The sequence below is a fragment of the Cherax quadricarinatus genome, chromosome 50 (assembly GCF_038502225.1).
Source record: "Cherax quadricarinatus isolate ZL_2023a chromosome 50, ASM3850222v1, whole genome shotgun sequence".
In the NCBI taxonomy this organism is placed as follows: Eukaryota; Metazoa; Arthropoda; class Malacostraca; order Decapoda; family Parastacidae; genus Cherax; species Cherax quadricarinatus.
Window position 1 is genome coordinate 10,674,397 of NC_091341.1, and position 27,500 is coordinate 10,701,896.

The window sequence follows — 27,500 nt, forward strand, 5'->3', positions numbered from 1 at the left end:
GCCAGCCGCTCTCCCTCCCCACTGCCAGCCGCTCTCCCTCCCCGCTGCCAGCCGCTCTCCCTCCCCGCTGCCAGCCGCTCTCTCTCCCCACTGCCAGCCGCTCTCCCTCCCCGCTGCCAGCCGCTCTCCCTCCCCGCTGCCAGCCGTTCTCCCTCCCCGCTGCCAGCCGCTCTCCCTCCCCGCTGCCAGCCGCTCTCCCTCCCCACTGCCAGCCGTTCTCCCTCCCCGCTGCCAGCCGCTCTCCCTCCCCGCTGCCAGCCGTTCTCCCTCCCCGCTGCCAGCCGCCCTCCCTCCCCGCTGCCAGCCGCTCTCCCTCCCCACTGCCAGCCGTTCTCCCTCCCCGCTGCCAGCCGCTCTCCCTCCCCGCTGCCAGCCGCTCTCCCTCCCCGCTGCCAGCCGCTCTCCCCGCTGCCAGCAGCTCTCCCTCCCCGCTGCCAACCGCTCTCTCTCCCCACTGCCAGCCGCTCTCCCTCCCCGCTGCCAGCCGCTCTCCCTCCCCACTGCCAGCGGTTCTCCCCGCTGCCAGCCTTTCTCTCTCCCCGTTGTCAGACACTCTCCCTCTCCGCTGCCAGAGGCTCTCCCTCTCGGTTCCTGGTCACTGAACCCACATAATACTGCTGCTGGTCACTGTACCCACATAATACTACTGCTGGTCACTGTACCCACATAATACTACTGCTCCTCACTGTACCCACATAATACTGCTGCTGGTCACTGAACCCACATAATACTGATGCTGGTCACTGAACCCACATAATACTGCTGCTGGTCACTGAACCCACATAATACTGCTGCTGGTCACTGTACCCACATAATACTGCTGCTGGTCACTGTACCCACATAATACTGCTGCTGGTCACTGTACCCTCATAATACTACTGCTGGTCACTGAACCCACATAATACTGCTGCTGGTCACTGAACCCACATAATACTGCTGCAGGTCACTGTACCCACATAATACTGCTGCTGGTCACTGTACCCATATAATAATACTGCTGGTCACTGAACCCACATAATACTGCTGCTGGTCACTGTACCCACATAATACTGCTGCTGGTCACTGTACCCACATAATACTGCAGCTGGTCACTGTATCCACATAATACTGCTGCTGGTCACTGTACCCACATAATACTGCTGCTGGTCACTGTACCCACATAATACTGCTGTTGGTCACTGAACCCACATAATACTGCTGCTGGTCACTGTATCCACATAACACTGCAGCTGGTCACTGTACCCACATAATACTGCTGCTGGTCACTGTACCCACATAATAGTGCTGCTGGTCACTGTACCCACATAATACTGCTGCTGGTCACTGTACCCACATAATACTGCTGCTGGTCACTGTACCCACATAATACTACTGCTGGTCACTGTACCCACATAATACTGCTGCTGGTCACTGTACCCACATAATACTACTGCTGGTCACTGTACCCACATAATACTACTGCTGGTCACTGTACCCACATAATACTACTGCTGGTCACTGTACCCACATAATACTGCTGCTGGTCACTGAACCCACATAATACTACTGCTGGTCACTGTACCCACATAATACTGCTGCTGGTCACTGAACCCACTTAATACTGCTGCTGGTCACTGTACCCACATAATACTACTGCTGGTCACTGTACCCACATAATACTGCTGCTGGTCACTGTACCCACATAATACTGCTGCTGGTCACTGTACCCACATAATACTGCTGCTGGTCACTGTACCCACATAATATTACTGCTGGTCACTGTACCCACATAATACTACTGCTGGTCACTGTACCCACATAATACTACTGCTGGTCACTGTACCCACATAATACTGCTGCTGGTCACTGTACCCACATAATACTACTGCTGGTCACTGTACCCACATAATACTGCTGCTGGTCACTGAACCCACATAATACTACTGCTGGTCACTGTATCCACATAATACTGCTGCTGGTCACTGTACCCACATAATACTGCTGCTGGTCACTGTACCCACATAATACTGCTGCTGGTCACTGAACCCACATAATACTGCTGCTGGTCACTGTACCCACATAATACTGCTGCTGGTCACTGTACCCTCATAATACTACTGCTGGTCACTGAACCCACATAATACTGCTGCTGGTCACTGAACCCACATAATACTGCTGCAGGTCACTGTACCCACATAATACTGCTGCTGGTCACTGTACCCATATAATAATACTGCTGGTCACTGAACCCACATAATACTGCTGCTGGTCACTGTACCCACATAATACTGCAGCTGGTCACTGTACCCACATAATACTGCTGCTGGTCACTGTACCCACATAATACTGCAGCTGGTCACTGTATCCACATAATACTGCTGCTGGTCACTGTACCCACATAATACTGCTGCTGGTCACTGTACCCACATAATACTGCTGTTGGTCACTGAACCCACATAATACTGCTGCTGGTCACTGTATCCACATAACACTGCAGCTGGTCACTGTACCCACATAATACTGCTGCTGGTCACTGTACCCACATAATAGTGCTGCTGGTCACTGTACCCACATAATACTGCTGCTGGTCACTGTACCCACATAATACTGCTGCTGGTCACTGTACCCACATAATACTACTGCTGGTCACTGTACCCACATAATACTGCTGCTGGTCACTGTACCCACATAATACTACTGCTGGTCACTGTACCCACATAATACTACTGCTGGTCACTGAACCCACATAATACTGCTGCTGGTCACTGTACCCACATAATACTACTGCTGGTCACTGTACCCACATAATACTACTGCTGGTCACTGTACCCACATAATACTGCTGCTGGTCACTGAACCCACATAATACTACTGCTGGTCACTGTACCCACATAATACTGCTGCTGGTCACTGAACCCACTTAATACTGCTGCTGGTCACTGTACCCACATAATACTACTGCTGGTCACTGTACCCACATAATACTGCTGCTGGTCACTGTACCCACATAATACTGCTGCTGGTCACTGTACCCACATAATACTGCTGCTGGTCACTGTACCCACATAATATTACTGCTGGTCACTGTACCCACATAATACTACTGCTGGTCACTGTACCCACATAATACTACTGCTGGTCACTGTACCCACATAATACTGCTGCTGGTCACTGAACCCACATAATACTACTGCTGGTCACTGTATCCACATAACACTGCAGCTGGTCACTGTACCCACATAATACTGCTGCTGGTCACTGAACCCACATAATACTGCTGCTGGTCACTGAACCCACATAATACTACTGCTGGTCACTGTATCCACATAACACTGCAGCTGGTCACTGTACCCACATAATACTGCTGCTGGTCACTCTACCCACATAATACTACTGCTGGTCACTGTACCCACATAATACTACTGCTGGTCACTGTACCCACGTAACACTGCTGCTGGTCACTGTTCCCACATAATACTACTGCTGGTCACTGTAACCACATAATACTGCTGGTCACTGTAACCACATAATAATACTGCTGGTCACTGTACCCACATAATACTGCTGCTGGTCACTGTACCCACATAATACTGCTGCTGGTCACTGTACCCACATGATGCTGCTGCTGGTAACTGAACCCACATAATAATGCTGCTGGTCACTGTATCCACATAACACTGCAGCTGGTCACTGTACCCACATAATAATACTGCTGGTCACTGTACCCACATAATACTACTGCTGGTCACTGTACCCACATAATACTGCTGCTGGTCACTGAACCCACATAATACTACTGCTGGTCACTGTATCCACATAATACTGCTGCTGGTCACTGTACCCACATAATACTGCTGCTGGTCACTGTACCCACATAATACTGCTGCTGGTCACTGAACCCACATAATACTGCTGCTGGTCACTGTACCCACATAATACTGCTGCTGGTCACTGTACCCACATAATACTGCTGCTGGTCACTGTACCCTCATAATACTACTGCTGGTCACTGAACCCACATAATACTGCTGCTGGTCACTGAACCCACATAATACTGCTGCAGGTCACTGTACCCACATAATACTGCTGCTGGTCACTGTACCCATATAATAATACTGCTGGTCACTGAACCCACATAATACTGCTGCTGGTCACTGTACCCACATAATACTGCAGCTGGTCACTGTACCCACATAATACTGCTGCTGGTCACTGTACCCACATAATACTGCAGCTGGTCACTGTATCCACATAATACTGCTGCTGGTCACTGTACCCACATAATACTGCTGCTGGTCACTGTACCCACATAATACTGCTGTTGGTCACTGAACCCACATAATACTGCTGCTGGTCACTGTATCCACATAACACTGCAGCTGGTCACTGTACCCACATAATACTGCTGCTGGTCACTGTACCCACGTAATAGTGCTGCTGGTCACTGTACCCACATAATACTGCTGCTGGTCACTGTACCCACATAATACTGCTGCTGGTCACTGTACCCACATAATACTACTGCTGGTCACTGTACCCACATAATACTGCTGCTGGTCACTGTACCCACATAATACTACTGCTTGTCACTGTACCCACATAATACTACTGCTGGTCACTGAACCCACATAATACTGCTGCTGGTCACTGTACCCACATAATACTACTGCTGGTCACTGTACCCACATAATACTACTGCTGGTCACTGTACCCACATAATACTGCTGCTGGTCACTGAACCCACATAATACTACTGCTGGTCACTGTACCCACATAATACTGCTGCTGGTCACTGAACCCACTTAATACTGCTGCTGGTCACTGTACCCACATAATACTACTGCTGGTCACTGTACCCACATAATACTGCTGCTGGTCACTGTACCCACATAATACTGCTGCTGGTCACTGTACCCACATAATACTGCTGCTGGTCACTGTACCCACATAATATTACTGCTGGTCACTGTACCCACATAATACTACTGCTGGTCACTGTACCCACATAATACTACTGCTGGTCACTGTACCCACATAATACTGCTGCTGGTCACTGAACCCACATAATACTACTGCTGGTCACTGTATCCACATAACACTGCAGCTGGTCACTGTACCCACATAATACTGCTGCTGGTCACTGAACCCACATAATACTGCTGCTGGTCACTGAACCCACATAATACTACTGCTGGTCACTGTATCCACATAACACTGCAGCTGGTCACTGTACCCACATAATACTGCTGCTGGTCACTCTACCCACATAATACTACTGCTGGTCACTGTACCCACATAATACTACTGCTGGTCACTGTACCCACGTAACACTGCTGCTGGTCACTGTACCCACATAATACTACTGCTGGTCACTGTAACCACATAATACTGCTGGTCACTGTAACCACATAATAATACTGCTGGTCACTGTACCCACATAATACTGCTGCTGGTCACTGTACCCACATAATACTGCTGCTGGTCACTGTACCCACATGATGCTGCTGCTGGTAACTGAACCCACATAATAATGCTGCTGGTCACTGTATCCACATAACACTGCAGCTGGTCACTGTACCCACATAATAATACTGCTGGTCACTGTACCCACATAATACTGCTGCTGGTCACTGAACCCACATAATACTGCTGCTGGTCACTGTACCCACATAATACTGCTGCTGGTCACTGTACCCACATAATACTGCTGCTGGTCACTGAACCCACATAATACTGCTGCTGGTCACTGTACCCACATAATACTACTGCTGGTCACTGTACCCACATAATACTGCTGCTGGTCACTGTATCCACATAACACTGCAGCTGGTCACTGTACCCACATAATACTGCTGCTGGTCACTGTACCCACATAATACTGCTGCTGGTCACTGTATCCACATAACACTGCAGCTGGTCACTGTACCCACATAATACTGCTGCTGGTCACTGTATCCACATAACACTGCAGCTGGTCACTGTACCCACATAATACTGCTGCTGGTCACTGTACCCACATAATACTGCTGCTGGTCACTGTACCCACATAATACTGCTGCTGGTCACTGTATCCACATAACACTGCAGCTGGTCACTGTACCCACATAATACTGCTGCTGGTCACTGTACCCACATAATACTGCTGCTGGTCACTGTACCCACATAATACTGCTGCTGGTCTCTGTACCCACATAATACTGCTGCTGGTCACTGAACCCACATAATACTGCTGCTGGTCACTGTACCCACATAATACTACTGCTGGTCACTGTACCCACATAATACTGCTGCTGGTCACTGTACCCACATAATACTGCTGCTGGTCACTGTACCCACATAATACTGCTGCTGGTCACTGTACCCACATAATACTGCTGCTGGTCACTGTACCCACATAATACTGCTGCTGGTCACTGAACCCACATAATACTACTGCTGGTCACTGTACCCACATAATACTGCTGCTGGTCACTGTACCCACATAATACTACTGCTGGTCACTGTACCCACATAATACTGCTGCTGGTCACTGAACCCACATAATACTACTGCTGGTCACTGTATCCACATAACACTGCAGCTGGTCACTGTACCCACATAATACTGCTGCTGGTCACTGAACCCACATAATACTGCTGCTGGTCACTGAACCCACATAATACCACTGCTGGTCACTGTATCCACATAACACTGCAGCTGGTCACTGTACCCACATAATACTGCTGCTGGTCACTGTACCCACATAATACTACTGCTGGTCACTGTAACCACATAATACTGCTGGTCACTGTAACCACATAATAATACTGCTGGTCACTGTACCCACATAATACTGCTGCTGGTCACTGTACCCACATAGTACTGCTGCTGGTCACTGTACCCACATGATGCTGCTGCTGGTCACTGAACCCACATAATAATGCTGCTGATCACTGTATCCACATAACACTGCAGCTGGTCACTGTACCCACATAATAATACTGCTGGTCACTGTACCCACATAATACTACTGCTGGTCACTGTACCCACATAATACTGCTGCTGGTCACTGTACCCACATAATACTACTGCTGGTCACTGTACCCACATAATACTACTGCTGGTCACTGTACCCACATAATACTGCTGCTGGTCACTGTACCCACATAATACTGCTGCTGGTCACTGTACCCACATAATACTGCTGCTGGTCACTGTACCCACATAATACTGCTGCTGGTCACTGTACCCACATAATACTGCTGCTGGTCACTGAACCCACATAATACTACTGCTGGTCACTGTACCCACATAATACTGCTGCTGGTCACTGTACCCACATAATACTACTGCTGGTCACTGTACCCACATAATACTGCTGCTGGTCACTGAACCCACATAATACTACTGCTGGTCACTGTATCCACATAACACTGCAGCTGGTCACTGTACCCACATAATACTGCTGCTGGTCACTGAACCCACATAATACTGCTGCTGGTCACTGAACCCACATAATACCACTGCTGGTCACTGTATCCACATAACACTGCAGCTGGTCACTGTACCCACATAATACTGCTGCTGGTCACTGTACCCACATAATACTACTGCTGGTCACTGTAACCACATAATACTGCTGGTCACTGTAACCACATAATAATACTGCTGGTCACTGTACCCACATAATACTGCTGCTGGTCACTGTACCCACATAATACTGCTGCTGGTCACTGTACCCACATGATGCTGCTGCTGGTCACTGAACCCACATAATAATGCTGCTGATCACTGTATCCACATAACACTGCAGCTGGTCACTGTACCCACATAATAATACTGCTGGTCACTGTACCCACATAATACTGCTGCTGGTCACTGAACCCACATAATACTGCTGCTGGTCACTGTACCCACATAATACTGCTGCTGGTCACTGTACCCACATAATACTGCTGCTGGTCACTGAACCCACATAATACTGCTGCTGGTCACTGTACCCACATAATACTACTGCTGGTCACTGTACCCACATAATACTGCTGCTGGTCACTGTATCCACATAACACTGCAGCTGGTCACTGTACCCAAATAATACTGCTGCTGGTCACTGTACCCACATAATACTGCTGCTGGTCACTGTACCCACATAACACTGCAGCTGGTCACTGTACCCACATAATAATACTGCTGGTCACTGTACCCACATAATACTGCTGCTGGTCACTGAACCCACATAATACTGCTGCTGGTCACTGTACCCACATAATACTGCTGCTGGTCACTGTACCCACATAATACTGCTGCTGGTCACTGAACCCACATAATACTGCTGCTGGTCACTGTACCCACATAATACTACTGCTGGTCACTGTACCCACATAATACTGCTGCTGGTCACTGTATCCACATAACACTGCAGCTGGTCACTGTACCCAAATAATACTGCTGCTGGTCACTGTACCCACATAATACTGCTGCTGGTCACTGTACCCACATAATACTGCTGCTGGTCACTGTATCCACATAACACTGCAGCTGGTCACTGTACCCACATAATACTGCTGCTGGTCACTGTACCCACATAATACTGCTGCTGGTCACTGTACCCACATAATACTGCTGCTGGTCACTGTACCCACATAATACTGCTGCTGGTCACTGAACCCACATAATACTGCTGCTGGTCACTGTACCCACATAATACTACTGCTGGTCACTGTACCCACATAATACTGCTGCTGGTCACTGTACCCACATAATACTGCTGCTGGTCACTGTACCCACATAATACTGCTGCTGGTCACTGTACCCACATAATACTGCTGCTGGTCACTGTACCCACATAATACTGCTGCTGGTCACTGTACCCACATAATACTGCTGCTGGTCACTGAACCCACATAATACTGCTGCTGGTCACTGTACCCACATGATGCTGCTGCTGGTCACTGTACCCACATAATACTGCTGCTGGTCACTGTACCCACATAATACTGCTGCTGGTCACTGTACCCACATAATACTGCTGCTGGTCACTGTACCCACATAATACTGCTGCTGGTCACTGTACCCACACAATACTGCTGCTGGTCACTGTACCCACATAATACTACTGCTGGTCACTGTACCCACATAATACTGCTGCTGGTCACTGTACCCACATAATACTGCTGCTGGTCACTGAACCCACATAATACTGCTGCTGGTCACTGTACCCACATAATACTACTGCTGGTCACTGTACCCACATAATACTGCTGCTGGTCACTGTACCCACATAATACTGCTGCTGGTCACTGTACCCACATAATACTACTGCTGGTCACTGTACCCACATAATACTGCTGCTGGTCACTGTACCCACATAATACTACTGCTGGTCACTGTACCCACATAATACTACTGCTGGTCACTGTACCCACATAATACTACTGCTGGTCACTGTACCCACATAATACTACTGCTGGTCACTGTACCCACATAATACTGCTGCTGGTCACTGAACCCACATAATACTACTGCTGGTCACTGTACCCACATAATACTACTGCTGGTCACTGTACCCAAGTATTGCTGTCGAGGTTTTTAACTCAACCCAAAAGAGCAAAATTTTTTTGCCAATTATATCTTTTGTCTTTTTTTTCATACACACAACATCCACTTTTAATATGGTTTGTGTATCCATTTTATTTATATAAATATTCTTGAAGATAAGTTACGGATCTTTTTTTTTTATTTTTTTTTTTGTCGTTTCTCATATCCGGTACCATTTTTTTTTCATAATTTAGACGCGTTTTTTTTTTTTTTTTTTTTTTTTTTTTTGTCCGATCTCTCGAAAGTTTCAATTCATTGACTTCCATTTTTATAATGCATTAAATAGTTATTGTTTCATTCTGGTAAATTTTATTCTTTTGTGAAAGCTCACGTATAATATATATCAATTCCGCTTATCTTTTATACTTTCACAAACTCGTCTTGCAGTTTCTTCGATTAAATTTCCATTTACGTTTAAATTATTCAGCGTTTGACACAGCGTTAATTCTCGCCACATTATTACGCAGTCCTCGTAAGCCGGGGTTTTTTTTATAGCTCTCGGTAAATTAAAACAAAATAAAGCTGAATATTTATGAAGGGCTTCAGGGAAACCGGAAGGACGGACTTGAGTCCTGGAGGTAGGAAGCTCAGTCTCCGCGCTCTGAAGAAGGGGTGTTAATGGCGCAGTTTTATAACTGTTAGGTTAGGTTAGGTAAGGTTCGTCAGGAAACAGGACAAATGTTTCCTGACGCGGGTCTTAGTCAGATGATGACCCGCCTTTGGAGCTTTTGGTCATCTGACCGAGGCCTTCCGCTGGCTTACCGGTCCACCCCTTTAAAAATTATGGTCATTTATAACCAGTCTGTCATTATAACTGTTGTGTTGGCACACACTGAGGGAAATTATTTTGAGGAACACACTGAGGACGTCTTCAGTGTCTGGTCTGAGCTCAAAATTTTTACGATGTTTCGGGCTGAATTCCAGTGCCCCCGGACTTTTTGATGGTGTTGAGCTACAACTCCTGGGATTTGATATTATTTGTTTTTAGGGTATCTTTACAATGTTTACATCCGATTGCTTTAAAATTTTAGCTGTGTTTGTCAGCTCCTGGGCCTTTTGGAAGCGCTTATTCACAGCTCTTGTCTCTTGAGATTGCAGGCGCCTTGCGTACTTTGAGGTACAGAGGGGGCTGGGGTTGTGTAACACGGGGAATAACGTTTCTCAAAGAATAAAAGTCACAATACCGTGGCTGGAACATTTGCAAGTAACCCGCACTTAGGAGACGGGAACCTTACAGCTGCCTTTTGGTCTGTCTTGGACCACTGTCAAGTCATCGTCGTTAGGTTACTCTTAAGTGCTGGTTACCACCACCACAATCACCTGCCACCATTACCTACCCTCACCACCATCAGCTTTAATTTCTAAGGCCTGAGGGAAGCCGGTTGCTGACTTTGTGTTCTTTCCATAGAAAGTGGGCAGCAAAGCTCCGCCTGATGTGACAGCCTTAGCGAGGACAAAAAAATCCCTCTTCTCACGGTATCCCTGCATCTTCTCAGACAGCCTAGGTGAAGGAGGAGCGTATCTGTCCTGCGATTCACGAACTGAGTAACGAGCCTCCACCACCAGAAAAAAAACACAATACTGTGATTGGAACAATATACAAATAACCCGTAAATAGGAGAGAGAAACTTGTGACGACGTTTCGGTCCGACTTGCACCATTAACTAGTCGCCAAGTGTGACTAGTTAATAGTCCAAGTCTGACCGAAACGTCTTTCCAAGTTTCATTCTCCTTGGCAGGTAAGATTTGTCAAGAAACGGGGCAAGTGTTTCCTGATGCTGGTCTTAGTCATTATAATGACCCGCCGCTGGAATTTTTGGTCATATAACCGAGGCCTTCCGCTGGTCTACCGGTCCATCCCTTTATAAATTAGGGTATATATCATTCTCCTATGTGTTAGTTATTTGTGTAGTCTCGATAAAATACCATAAGCAACAAACTTGTCTTACCAACATACCTGTCCGTATATAATATACGTAGCTTTGCTTAAGTCCAAAAACAGTGGTCCTAAATAATTACCATAACCCATGGATGAGAGACCGTGAGTCTGTTGTTGGTAAACAGAGCAAAAATCTCGTAGTCTTTTCGTTCAGTAAAAGTCGCATCAACTTTAAATTAGAAGTTCTCTTGTGTTTTTTACCAACAGAGACGGAGATCAGTGGCTCTGGTAACGAGGAAATGGTTGTGTGGCTTTGGTACTAACATACAAAAACAGCTCTGCGGCGTTGGCAATAACGAACAAAAATAAGTCTGCGGCGGTAATAACGTACAAAAATAGCTCGCCGACGTTGGCAATAACGTACAAAAATAGTCCTTTGGAGTTGGCAAATAGAAAATTTCCGTCGTTACTAATAACGAGGTCTGCACACAACCCATGCACATACTCGCTAACAAATTGAACAAAAATACAAATATTTGTATACACAAATGCTCCTATTAGTTAACGGGAAAACATTGCCGACCAAAACAGACGTGAACAAATACATTTAATTAAATACAAATCCATTGCAGCTGATAACAGTGAACGGGAGCATCCCCAGCGATCTATGTACATACATATGTACCTACGTACATAAAAACAAGCTCATTTGCTCTCATAAAACTATGCCTAAATGGAATCGGATATAACGATTGATGCTTGTCAAAAAAAAAAAAGATAGGTCCATTGGCCCTTGCTTGGTAAGTGCTACTCAAATTCGGATTTTTTCACTTTTGTATGTGTTTAAAACACCCTCAAATCTATATTCAATAAAAGTGGCAATTTGTTCCATTCATCCACAGCTCTATTTTTTTCCAGGAACCTGGAATGTCTTTACCAACAGAACGTAAAAAATCTGCTAAACCAAAGCACTTTATTAGAAAACCCTGATCTATTGAGAATTATGCTAATCTAATAGGGAAGAGATTAGTAGCATATTCAGGGTAGGAGTGTATCAGGTCAGTGATTTGTTGCAGGCCACCAAGTTGGCTGATATACTTAAAGTATTGAATCTGCCAGGTTTCTGAACTCTTGTGCTAAAAACCGCATTCATGAACGCCAGCGCTGGGATTTAGGCCTTCTGGTGTGATGGTTGTGATCTACATGCATGAAACTGCACGATGTAAGGAACAACGCCTCAGAAAACGCAAATACGCGTGTGGCCGGGAGGATATACACGGCGCGTATGTAGCTCCCTGGACCATCTGATGAAGTGGGGAGATGCAAAGAGCATAATCATGCCCATCAGCAGTGAAAACACTGACTTGAGACAGCAATGATCTCGGTTTTCAACATTATAGTTCGGGTAACCCATGGTTTCAACATTTCAAGCTGGTGGCCAACCTGGTGCCGGCTCAGTAGGACATAGTCAGGCGTCTTGACCTGACGAGCCAGACATCTCTTCTTGTGTATGTGCTGATAGTATCTCATCCTGTGATGGATTGATAATCTGTCTGAACGAATCTGGACTTCTTACTAGTTTCTGCAACACTGCAAGCTCTTGATGTGTTGATTGCAACACGAAAGGCCTATAGCAATCTTTCAACTCCCCCTGTAGTTATTTGCCATCTTTACCGCGCACACACGCACTTCCTCTCTCCCCAGGTAGATCTGTTTGTGACTTGATAAAGCTCACTGTGTGGCCGAAATGCTGTCAATGAAAGATCGCGTTGTGCTGCATTTGTCTCTTTCCATAAACCGTGAGCATCTCTCAGCTATTTTGCATGACTGGCTACCTACAGTCACTCCAAACACCCAGAACTGACCACGTGGAGGCTGCTTCGTAAAAACGTTCATTCCTAAGCGATACGTCTCAAGTAAAGTCTGTTCCTCGGCATTACGGATCTTTATGGCCACTGGTCCGCTTGTTACCCCAGTTGCCTCCAGATTGACTCGGTGATTGCCTCAAAGTTCAGTGTTCTTTAACCTCGCATTCAAGTGCTTCACTCTTGAAATTTCTGCCCTGGAAAATTCGCTGGCAAATTCCACTTTAACCTGTTAGGAATGCAGCCGGTCACAGATGCACAGTCAGAGGCGTCCAGGCGACTGAGCAGCAGATTGTGCCTGCCATTGTTGCTTCCATCTTTGCAACTATTTTCATACTGTATTTTTTTTTTGTTGTTCTTGTTGCTGAATTTGAGAAAATTACAATTTCGTTGAGGTGTCATATGTAAAGCCGATATAATGGGCAAGGTATTTTACCCCTTAGAGATTGAAGTTATGATCTGCGCCACAGCGAGAAAACACACGCCTCTTGCTCTCTGTATTGAGATTTACAACTCTTCGTGTACAATCCCCCCCCCCCTGCACTCACGCCTACCGAGATACGCACAAATTTCTCGTTTGTATACCTGGATACTTACGCACCTCTTTGTACATAAAATCTAGTTTACACACTAGGAGATACACGCGAGTGCACGTTCGTATTTACACTATGTTCACATGTGTATATACACTGCGGGATATTGTTATGGTTGCACGGAGGATTGGCGTTGTCCTTACACCGTGCTGCGAGTGTTGACAACCCACCATTATACACAACATTCCTTTAGTCACCGGAGTTTCCCAGGCCAGCAACAAGGCAATTAGCCAGTCTGGTCCGATAATCGGATTATATCTGGCAGGTGGAAAATGTAGGCTGAGGTCGTTATTCAGAAAGAACATATTTCAACATTCCTCTCGTTATTTCGTGATGAAATGTAGATCAGAGCAAATGGAGGACAGTAGTGAAGCAGTCTCCAATACCCACGTCATTTCTGTATTCGACTGAAGAAGCTTCTCTGTTTTTTTTTTACACATCAGTTTTACAGGCTTTGGACTGAGCTAAGGTAGGATAATTATCCTACCTCAGTGGGTGGTATCCCCTAGGAATGCCACCCACAACAGTCGGCTAACACCCAGGTGCCTACTTACTGCTAGGTGAACAGGGACAACAGGCGTAAGGAAACATGTCCTTGTTTCCACCCGTACCTGGGTTCGAACCACGGACACTCAGTGTGGATATCTTCGTTGCCGAAATGTTGAAGATACTCAGCGGTTGTATAAGTGCCTTACTCACCTTTGGCTTGCAATCGAAGGCCCCTGGGATCGATCCCCAGCTATTACACGGATACTGTTATACAATACCGATGACAAATAAGGCTTATGTGCAACACCTGGATACATTCTGTTTGCCAAGCAAATATTGCACAAGTCTTAATCCCCGGCGAGATCAGACGTGTTGCTCTGTGAGCGCACACACCAGTTGGCTAAATAAGCTAGTTTACCTTTTTTTAAGTCATGACTTGGAAAAGGCTTTAAATGGAACGAAACATCAGCCAAACGAAGGTTTTATTCTTCATGCTTGTTTGTTCCAGAGACCAAACGTACGAGAATGTTTCCTAATACCCGCTGCCAATGTTTTGCTTATGCAAGGTTTCATCCAGTGGGTTAAACCTTGTCTTAAAAAGCTCTTTGTTATAAGTGTTTTCCTACATCCCATCCTTCTCGTCAACTTCGGTAAATTACTGTGGATAAGTACCTCAGGTAACTGTGACACACTTTACGTGTGTGTGTCACAGTTACTTGACACACACACACTTTACGTGTGTGTGTTACTTGACACACACAATTTATGTGTGTGTATCACGCTTCAAAGGTTTGTACCGTCTTTATTATGGTTAATGGCGTTATCGTAAGTTAAATCTGATTAAATTTTATTTATGGGCGACAAAGTTACGTAGCCTACACAAAGTAAACGGACCGGTGCTTCCAAAGGGCAGGTTGCTTTCTACCACCATTTGTCGCCTTTGTAGATTTTAATTAATGCTGGTTATTTGAAGCTTTGTGTAAGAGTATTTGTGTTGTGTTTGCTCCTTGATTTTCTTGTTTGTTGATTTTATTCCACACAAACAGTATAAAGGAGAATAAAATTGAAAATACCTTGGCTGGAACGATTCACAAATACCGTCGCTACAACATTTCGGCTAGTCAGTGGTTAGTCAAGTCAAAACATTGCGAGAAAATGCTGAAAATAGTAGAAAATACGGATAAGTTGAGGAGTAAGACACATGTGCAACAGTTGGGTATCTGTATTGTTGAAACGTTTCTCCCACGCGATAGGATTCATCAGTCAAATACAGAGGAAAATGTAGGCAGCAGTAGTAGTGGCGAGGTAAACATGTAATCAGTCCACCAACCTTGGAGTATAGTATGAGGTGGTCAGTCCCTCAGCCAGAAGAAAGGTTCAGGATCTGAACTAGAGCGGTTGTTAAAACCACGGAGGAAAATCTGGAGGGTAAAACTTCTTATACAAGATGTAGGTCTGCGGCTTCAACTAAACAGATATCTACAATTCATTGTAATGATACGATAAATATGCAAGAACTATACATGTGAGCACATGCGGAAAGTTGCACTGTCGACCCGACCAATGATGTTTATGAGAGAAACTCAGATGAAGCAGAAGCAGAGTATATATATGTTGTACGAAGCCAGGGATGCCAGGAGCCTCTTTTACGAGATTTGCAATATAAAATCTTTTAAAACCCAAATAGGTAAGTCCAGTTAATCTGGGGTCAATCCCATTCACCACAGGAATGGAAGCCATGCTAGGTAAGACAACACTCGTACATTTTCCATGACGAGATTCATTATTGAAAATCTTTTGATCCTTACTGCATTTCAACAAACAAACATTTCGTGGATGACGTTGGAAAAATCTCTTACCTCTCCACTACCCCCCCCCCTTACTCTGGAGATATCATATAAGAAGAACCTCTCCTACGATCACTTTGCTGTAACACAACCCAGGAATCTTCCAGTGCTCGCCCACATACTTGCTCATAAACCAAGCGGCAATTACACCGTGATCCCTGGCTTCATCTCTGATGGCATCCTCTTCCATTCACAAGAGATTCCTGCAGTACCCAAGTCCTCTGCCAGAATTTATGGTAGCGGGAATGGAAGCCAGTTATAAGAATGGAAATATTGTATGTCACCATTTTATTGATGTGTGTGAGGGATTCTTCATTCAAAAATAGATCAGTAGTAGAGTATTTCTTTATTGATTTGCAGCTCCGGCCTTGTCATTAGGAATGCCACAAAGGTACTGCAAGTAACAAAAGACTTCGAAATGCACCACATACTAGTTAGTGGATTTCTTTTGTTTGTATGACATGTATACTACATAACCTGCTTACTTCAGAAAAAAATGAATTTATTATTATTATTATTATTGTTATTATTATTATTAGTATTATTATTATTAATATTATTATTATTATTATTAATATTAATATTATTATTATTATTATTATTATTATTAATATTATTATTATTATTATTAATATTATTATTATTATTATTATTATTAATATTAATATTATTATTATTATTGTTATTTTATTATTATTATTATTATTATTATTATTATTATTATTATTATTATTATTATTATTTTATTAATATTTTATAAGCGTACACAAATGTGTATCCACAGTATGGGATCCCTGTTAATCTCTGAAGAAAATACCCATCTATAGAATGTTTACCCTGGGTTGGATGGCAACCTGATCCACAAGAATGGCGGAGGCCGCAGTACCTGCAGTGATTCCTGAACGAGCGACCAGGTACTGTAACTTACGGGCGGATCCGCAGAGTTACAGAGGGATGGGGGAGAGTTTGCAGTACTCATCATAGGTCTGCATGGCATGCGTTGCCACGAATTAATTTCAGTTGCAAAGTTATGCATCCTCTGCAGTCATTGTGTACGCAGCATGAAATTGCCAGAATAAAAGTCATAATACCCTGGCCGGAGCAATTTATATTAAAATACAATACGGAAAGCTGTTAGTTATTTTAACTTGGTATGACTGTGTGTTAAGTGTTCGCCACTTTTATTGTTTGTTAATTTTATTCTTGCTTTTGTTGTGTGTTGCATATAAAAGTATTATGGCTGTGAGCTCTGAGTAACCTACGATTGCAAATAGCACCTTAAACATCACAATTGTTACCACAATTCAGAGAGCAACCTTCATGTAATGTTTCGCTCCCTTCTGGGCCTTTATAAAGTTGCGAATTAATAGTGGTTCAGAACGAACCAAAAAGCCATTTAAAGTTATCCCTTTCGAACTGTGGGTTAGTTACGACATGAGAAAGTTTAGTCTCTTATCCGAAACCCCGAGTAAACAATTACTCCACGAATATTTATGAACGTAAACATTTTATGAAAAAGATTTGTTTACGAAAAAGGTTGCGTGTCTTATATCTTTGAAATTCTCAAAAATTACCTTTTAAATTACCGCTACAGTGGTGATTTGGGGGAGTTTAAGCCATTTTTGTAATACTGTTTGAAGGGACTTGAGCTAGAGTTCGTTGGTGAGAGATTCATCTGTAAAAACTTGCATTTGTGGTCACAATGGTGGCCTATATTAACCTCCCTATGGTGTATAGAAATATACTTAGTTAATTACTGGCCAGCTGGCCCAGTAGTTAACGCACTGGCCTGGTGTTTTAGGACTTAACATGGGTTCAAACCAGAGCCGTTCCGTGGTTTGTTTTCAGTTGTGTTATTACGATTTCATGAGTTATAATACTGTTTGGTATTTTAAGCGTCTGTTGTTTCAAGGTGTGAGTTATAATTTTGGAGTTTCAAGATGCGCGTTGCAGGACGGACTTTTATCGGGACAACGTTTCGCTCTGTATTGAGCTTTATTAAGTTTCTAATTGACAAAGCTCTACACAGAGCGAAACGTTGTATGTATGTTTTTTACTCTGTCGGAAAATTGCAGTTTGAATTGTGTGTGTGTCTTTCAGAGAGAGAGAGAGAGAGAGAGAAAAAAAAAAAGAGTGGCTCTAAGATCTTATAAGATCTTACAGCCACTCTAGAAAATATTAATCCAGATACAGATTCTACTCACTGATCAATTCTTCTGTGGGAATAAAAAAAAATAGCATTAAGAAATCATCAGAATAAATGAGAGCAAGACAAAAGGGGTAAAGATAGTGTGATAGATAGGGACAGGGAAGCCGTTTTTCCGCTTACGAAGGACTTACTACGCAACGGTAGACTGCTTATAGCGCGTGGTTACTGTATACCGTGTACAAAAGTTGGGCTCCAGCTCCAGGAAACTTCCTAGATACATTGAAAATTGACGTACTTTTCAATCACTTAGTGATCAATATTTATCCTATTTGCTACTTGTCTCTGTGCAGACGTTTCGGTCCCATTTGGACCATTAACTAGTCCCTTCCCTTCTTGCTTCTACTTGACTAGTTAATGGTAAGATTCGTTAAAATTATAACTTTATTTTTTAAAGGGGTGGACTGGTAAGCCAGAGGAAGGTCTTAGTCAGATGACCTAAAGCTTCAGCTGCGGATTTTCAAAAGACCAGCGTCAGGAAACCCTTATCCTGTCTCCTGACGAATCTTACCTAACCTAACCTAGGTAAGGAGTTCAGATCGATCCGAAACGTCGTCATAAGGTTTAATGTGCAGTATATTTGTGTACTAAATGTTTAAACAAAAATGGTATATAGTACCGACAGTTTGATGAAGTGTGTGGGCGTGTGTGGGCGTGGGTGGGCGTGTGTGGGCGGGTGTGGGCGGGTGTGGGCGGGTGGGGGGGGGTGTGGGCGGGTGTGGGCGGGTGTGGGTGGGTGTGGGCGGGTGTGGGCGGGTGTGGGTGGGTGTGGGCGTGTGTGGGCGTGTGTGGGCGGGTGTGGGCGGGTGTGGGCGTGTTGGGTGGGTGGGTGCGGGTAGCAGTCTCAGGTATTCAGGATTTTGTCTGTTTATTACAATTATCATTTATAGTCAAGCCTTTCACTGAGACTTTTTGCAGCGTTTCCAAAGTTAAGCTTATTTTATCACGGTTAAGCTTAGTTTACGCAGTCAAGCTGGATTTGCACAGTTAAGCTTATTTTTCACACTGACAGATTAAAATAACGATGATGTGCTTTGACTTACAAAAAATATTGTATATTTTAGAGAAACGGGTAAAGAGAGAGAGAGAGAGAGAGAGAGAGAGAGAGAGAGAGAGAGAGAGAGAGCACAGGACATAGTGAATGCAATATTTCAGTATCATGCGTGCAACCAAAGGATCTGCCTGCATTTGCATGCGTGAATGTTAAGTGATATGTATGAGTGGAGTGCATACTTAAACAGGCAGCAGTTTAACAGCGAAATATAATGCAATAAGTGTTAACGAGCCCTCGGAGGGAGTGTAACTGGTGACGTCCAGTAGCTGGTGACGTCCAGTAACTGGTGACGTCCAGTAACTTGTGACGTCCAGTAACTTGTGACGTCCAGTAACTGGTGACGTCCAGTAACTGGTGACGTCCAGTATTAGCCACTGTTGGTGCTGAGGGCTGCGCATTGTACATCATAGGCTCTGAGAGCTGTGTATTATTTTTTCCCGGCCTACAACACATGCATATAAGCACAAATCCCCCAGTACTAGAAAAGGAAAAAAATCCATTATCAAAACCAGTCCGCATTCTTTAGAGAGAGAGAGCGAGAGAGAGAGAGAGAGAGAGAGAGAGAGAGAGAGAGAGAGAGAGAGAGAGAGAGAGAGAGAGAGAAACAAGAGCGAGGGAGCAAACCAGCAAGCCAACTGGCTTGCTCAGATCCAAGCAAGATCCCAGAGGCTTAAAAAAGCCCAATCATTCCTCCTGTGAATAAAACCAGTAGACCATTGGCCAAAGATTACAGTACTTACACCTGCATCACACGCTATAAAAATCTTCGAAAAAGTGGTGAGACGCACATCATTGTAAACTTTATGGAAAAACTCGACATGCACAAGCAAAATTAACACGAATATCAAGCTGGAAAGTCATGTTTGTAACACCCAAGAAACTTTTATAACCATTGAAATGCTTTAGGAAAAAATGAAACAGATGTGGTCTACAAAGGTCCTTGCAAAAGCATTTAGTAAATGGAATCACTGAGCAATAGCTCTGAAAATAGTCACCAGATATTCACTGAATATTCAGTTTTCAAGAAACTGGAACAGTGTGGTAGCAATGTAAAAATCTAGCCTTTAGAATGTATAGTGTTCATTGTTCCTCATAACCCGCGAAGATTAAAAAAAAAATAGCCAATGCTTAGTATCGTCCTGTATAAGCATAAAAACTCGCCTCGGTAGAACACTGAAAATTTGCAAACAGATACCAACAGTGACAATAAAAAAAAATAGTGTGGGAGTTTCAGAAAAGAGGATCTTAAGGTGCTCAGTCAACCAGGCTGTGATGGATGTGTGAGCTAGCGGGGCCGCCAACAGTAACAACCACGTTGAACAGGCAGTCAATGGAAAAGCCTGTCCCAGGCTGGCTGCCAGAATAGAAAAAACTCGAAATCGGTCACAGGTGTATTCTATAGTCATCACACAGAAATAATCCGTACATTTATAAGTTATAAAACACAGTACACAAATAACTCGCTCATAGAATTTTACGAAGTCGTTTCGGTCCAACGTGGACCATTTACAAAGTCACATTGTGACTCTGTAAATGGTCCACATCGGACCTACATGTCGTCGTAAGCTGTTCTCTCCTAAGTGTGGGTTATTTTTGAATTGTTCCAATCACTGTATTGTGGATTTTTATTCCATATAAGTTATAAAATTAGCGTATTTGTACCTATACAAAGGCTAAATTAAATATTTCTTTGAGTTAGGTTTGAGTTTATTATAAGTTTGAATTTCAATAAAAGGAATTCTCACGTTAACTTACAGAAACAAATTAATAAGTCACACTTTTTAATTATATTATAAATTTGGCAGATTTGCAACTAGCAAGCCGAAAATTAGTCAATCTTTGAAGCAAAAGTATCAGTGTTGCAAATCTGACGTCACTGGGAATAAAAGTAAATTAACTACAGATATTTTTTGCCTATAACAACAAGTTTTGAAACCTGATTTACAAATCAAAGTAATTTATTAAATTACAAATTCCTTTAAGAATTTACAAAAGACTCAAATCAAAATGAGCAATTGTAAGTTGTTGCAAGGAAAATTATACTTTTTTTTATATGTCTAACACTGCCCAATAGGCCTACTGCAGTAATCTTATGTTTTATTATATACCGCTGTTGAAAGTTTGAAGCCGATCAGAAAAGGCGTTGTCAAGTATCAGTGAGAAACCTTGGAGCTGGAAGACAAACAATAGCCGTCTACCACAACAGGTATGCCCCTTTTGATGATACCCAATAACGTCTAACCTAAGGTATATAAAAACGTTTTAACTAGTTCTACAAACTCTGCTACAAGTAAAATGCCAGATCCCGACTGCTGTTACAATAACAGGGAAGCACTAAACCCGTTGGATTCATACAATTTCCAATGGGTCTCCGACTCAGTGGGAGGGTAGCATCAGTTTAGTACACAAATAACTCACTCATGGGGAATGAAACTATTCAAGTCACGGTGTTGTGCCTGGATCAGTTCCTTGGATCAAGAACCCTACAGCATGAAGGCTGAAAGATATCAGGTCAAGAGAATCCGATGGTACCATGCAGACAGTGGAAAGTCCCAGCTGCAACCCCCCAGTCCACTTTCCATTACGTTCATCCTCACACAGGAAGAAGAGCCGCCATCCTGCCTCACCGTGAAAATAAAAGCTGAAAATGAAGTTGTTAGGGAGAGCGTTGTCAACTGAGCGTGACATCATCAGGAGCTCTCAACAGAGAATGTGTCGTCGACAAACGACGACACAAAAGCATCGGGACAACACCGAACTTGAAAGCTGACTACTCGTTGAGAAACGACCAATACCATTCTTATTTGCGCATTCGTAGCTGGTCCTGAGTCGAGTGTCTCCACCAGGAACCAAACACAAGCAGTCGCAATACATTTGTCATGGGACTCTATTGGAGAAACATTCTCTCTTCCTCATCTTGAATTAATGTCTATTGGTTGAGCAACACTCGACCTTCGAGCAATAAATCTCATTTTCAACAATAGCAATTTGCTATTGTCCGAGTATTTTATGATTTGTTCCCGTCACGTTATTGTGAATTAGTATTAAATTACATACTGCATTTTAGAAGGATATATATATATATATATATATATATATATATATATATATATATATATATATATATATATATATATATATATATATATATATATATATTCATACAATAATGTAGATTCTTTTTTTTTGTAGATCAATTGAAACAATGCTAAAAGACATGCTGGACTGGCTGCTCAATTTCTGACTTTGTGGCTTAATTTATTGGTGAGATAAAAAAAATGTTTTGTATTAATGCCCTTTATCCCCTCTGTGGTATACCTGAGCTTACTCCCTACTTGTCTGTGGTATACCTGGGTTTATTTCCTACCTGTGGTTGGTAAACCTGAGTTTACTCCCTACCTGTCTACGGTACACTCGAGTCACTCCCTACCGGCTTCACCTCTGCTAGCTGTTGATGTCGCTTAGCGACCCGAGAAAGGTATTCTCCGTATCACTTAACCCCAGCCCCCTCTACTTCAATTAACACGACAGGCCTGCCCCCCCTTCTCATCTGCGACTGCTTGACAGAGTAGAGAACAGAGAAAGACGTCTCATCTCTCGCCTGGACCCATCCTGGATAGATCTGTCATTTCAGCAGAGCCTTCAACACAGGAGGGATGTGGGTGGCCTTACTGTTATGTACAAGGCCAATATTGTCAAAGTACCACACTTGGATCCACTTCCAGGAGAGCGTGAAGCAAGCTTTTATGCCACAAGACGGGCAGAAAGCTGTACCCTTCTCCAGAACATCACTCCATCTGAGATCATTTATTCTCAGGATGACTCGAGTATGGAACACATTCGTACAGCATTATGATGCCAACGAGATAAAGTCAGTTGATCAGGTGAAAATGCTGGCCCACAGATGGCTCCAACTTCTGTTCCCTACTTGTATGTTTCATAACAATAAAATGCTTTCAAATGAGCTTGTGTGTGTGTGTGTGTGTGTACTCACCTATTTGTACTCACCTATTTGTGGTTGCAGGGGTCGAGTCCTAGCTCCTGGCCCCGCCTCTTCACCGGTTGCTACTAGGCCCTCTCTCTCCCCGCTCCATGAGCTTTATCAAACCTCGTCTTAAAACTGTGTATGGTTCCTGCCTCCACTACGTCATTTTCTAGGCTATTCCACTGCCTTACAACTCTATGACTGAAGAAATACTTCCTACTATCTCTCTGACTCATTTGTGTCTTCAACTTCCAATTGTGGCCTCTTGTTTCTGTGTCCCCTCCCTGGAACATCCTGTCTTTGTCCACCTTGTCTATTCCACGCAGTATTTTATATGTCGTTATCATGTCTCCCCTGACCCTCCTGTCCTCCAGTGTCGTCAGGCCGATTTCCCTTAATCTTTCTTCATAGGACATTCCCCTTAGCTCTGGAACTAACCTTGTCGCAAACCTTTGTACTTTCTCTAGTTTCTTGACGTGCTTTATCAAGTGCGGGTTCCAAACAGGTGCTGCATACTCCAGTATGGGCCTGACATACACGGTGTACAGTGTCTTGAATGATTCCTTACTAAGGTATCGGAATGCTGTTCTCAGGTTTGCCAGGCGCCCATATGCTGCAGCAGTTATCTGATTGATGTGTGCTTCCGGAGACATGCTCGGTGTTATACTCACCCCAAGATCTTTCTCCTTGAGTGAGGTTTGCAGTCTTTGGCCACCTAGCCTATACTCTGTCTGTGGTCTTCTGTGCCCTTCCCCTATCTTCATGACTTTGCATTTGGCAGGATTAAATTCGAGAAGCCATTTGCTGGACCAGGTGTCCAGTCTGTCCAGGTCTCTTTGAAGTCCTGCCTGGTCCTCATCAGATTTAATTCTCCTCATTAACTTCACATCATCTGCAAACAGGGACACTTCTGAGTCTAACCCTTCCGTCATGTCGTTCACATATACCAAAAATAGCACTGGTCCTAGGACCGACCCCTGTGGGACCCCGCTCGTCACAGGTGCCCACTGTGATACATCATTACGTACCATGACTCGTTGTTGCCTCCCTGTCAGGTATTCTCTGATCCATTGCAGTGCCCTTCCTGTTATATGCGCCTGATGCTCTAGCTTCTGCACTAATCTCTTGTGAGGAACTGTGTCAAAGGCCTTCTTGCAGTCCAAGAAGATGCAATCAACCCACCCCTCTCTCTCTTGTCTTACTTCTGTTATTTTATCATAAAACTCCAGAAGGTTTGTGACACAGGATTTGCCTTCCGTGAATCCGTGCTGGTTGGCATTTATACTCCTGTTCCGTTCCAGGTGCTCCACCACTCTCCTCCTGATAATCTTCTCCATAATTTTGCATACTATACACGTCAATGACACAGGTCTATAGTTTAGTGCCTCTTTTCTGTCTCCTTTTTTAAAAATGGGAACTACATTTGCCGTCTTCCATACCTCAGGTAGTTGCCCAGTTTCCAGGGATGTGTTGAAGATTGTGGTAAGTGGCACGCACAACATATCTGCTCCCTCTCTAAGGACCCACGGGGAGATGTTGTCCGGTCCCATTGCCTTTGAGGTATCGATGTCCCTTAGCAGTTTCTTCACCTCCTCCTCATCTGTATGTATGTCGTCCAACACTTGTTGGTGTATTCCTTGCTGGTGTCCCCATCTGGTCTGTTCCCCCAGAGTCCTTCCTGTCTCTACTGTAAATACTTCCTTAAATCTCGTGTTGAGCTCCTCACATACCTCTTGATCGTTTCTTGTGAGTTCTCCACCTTCTTTCCTCAGCCTTATCACCTGGTCCTTGACTGTTGTCTTCCTCCTAATGTGGCTATACAGCAGTTTCGGGTCAGATTTGACTTTCGATGCTATGTCGTTTTCATACTGTCGCTGGGCCTCCCTCCTTATCTGTGCATACTCGTTTCTGGCTCTTCTACTAATCTCCTTGTTTTCCTGGGTCCTATGCCTCCTGTACCTTTTCCATTCTCTGTTGCACTTAGTTTTTGCCTCCCTACACCTTCGGGTAAACCAAGGACTCGTTTTGGTCTTCCTATTATTTCTGTTTCCCTTGGGAACAAAACTTTCCTCTGCCTCCTTGCACTTTGTTGCCACATATTCCATCATCTCGTTTACTGATTTTCCTACCATTTCTCTGTCCCACTGAACCTCCTGCAGGAAGTTTCTCATACCTGTGTAGTCCCCCCTTTTATAGTTTGGCCTGTCCCCTTCAGTTCCTGTTACCTTCTCCACTTGTAACTCTACTATATAGTCAAAACTCAGAACCACATGATCGCTAGCTCCAAGGGGCCTCTCGTAAGTGATGTCCTCAATGTCTGAACTGCTCAGGGTGAACACAAGATCCAGTCTTGCTGGCTCATCCTCCCCTCTCTCTCTGGTTGTGTCCCTGACATGTTGATGCATGAGGTTTTCAAGTACCACATCCATCATCTTGGCTCTCCATGTTTCGGGACCCCCATGTGGCTCCAGGTTTTCCCAGTCGATCTCCCTGTGGTTGAAATCGCCCATTACCAGTAACTTTGCTCTGCTCGAGTGAGCTCTTCTTGCCACCTCAGCCAGTGTGTCCACCATCACCCTGTTGTTTTCTTCGTACTCCTCTCTTGGCCTCCTGCAGTTCTGTGGTGGGTTATACATCACTCCAATGACTACTTTATGTTCTCCGGACTGAATTGTACCTACAATGTAGTCTCTTTCTCCAATCATGTCCATGCCTTCCATTTCCTCAAATCCCCATCGGTGTTTTATGAGCAGTGCAACCCCTCCTCCCCCTCTACTCCTTCTATCTTTCCTCAGGATCTGATATCCTGTTGGGAAGATTGTGTCTGTTATTGTCTCAGCGAGTTTTGTTTCTGTGACTGCTATGATGTCTGGGGATTTTTCACTGATTCTTTCATTCCACTCCTCATGTTTATTCGTTATTCCATCCGCGTTTGTGTACCAAACCTTTAGTTTCTTTTCTATCATTGTGGTCATGCAAGTATATTGGGGTTGGGGGAGCGAGAGCCTTGGTGGGGGCCTATATGGGGCTGTGGTGTAGGTGGGGTTTGTGTTGATGGGGGTGGGGTCAGAATGCCCATAAGGGACAGCTGTTGGGGTGAGGTTTGTGATATGGGGGTTGGTGGCAGAGGGAACAGTGAGTGGGTTGTAGTATAGGTTGCTCAGTTGCGTTGGGAGTGTCGCGGGTGGAGTCTTTTGGTGGGAGATTCTGTGGGGTGTGTTTGCCCTTCCTCCTGTGTCTGGGTCCTGCTCATTTTCATTGCTTCTCGTTCCTCCTTGCGTCTCTGTACCCTCTCTTTCAGTGTAGTCCTTTCTTCTTGTGTTCTGTCGCGGTCGAGGTATACTCTCTGGTACCCCTCTTTGTCCCTCAGTCTTGCTTTCTCTTGCAGAATCCTGGTTCGAACTGATTCTTCCTTGAAAGTTACTCTGACAGGCCTTATCCTTCCACTCGCAAACCACCCAATTCTCTGAAAATTTGTCACCTGGGTCATATTGCCCTCCCCTATTGTTTTCATGATGCCTTCAATCATTTTTTTCTCCTCCTGTTTTATTTCTTCAAAGTTGGCCCCCTTGGCTTCTTGGAGCCCGTACACAAAAACTGACCTCGCCCTTTCCTCCTCCCACTGAGTCTCCATCTGCTTCCTCTGAGGCATTTTATTTCTTTCCATTGACATGTTCTTGCCTTCAGTCCCTGTCATATCTGAAACTTCTATTCTCAGTGAACTGTCTTTCCTGACCAGCTGTCCCTTGCTACTGCAGTTGGCTGTTAGAATCTCTGCATATAGCATACCTTCATTGTCTTCGGACCTGTCGTTTGATCTTAGTGTGCTCATCGTCTTTTCCCTGGCCCCACGTGGGTCTGATAGGGCCTTCGTGTACGGCATGTCTCCGTTGTTGCTTACCATCCCCTTGTCTGCGCCTGACTTTGAATTTCCTGATGTCACATCTGAATTGTCATTTGTCTCTCTAATCTGTTTCAGGCTTTGCAGTTTCTCTTCTAAGCACTGTATCCTAGCTTCTGCTGCTAA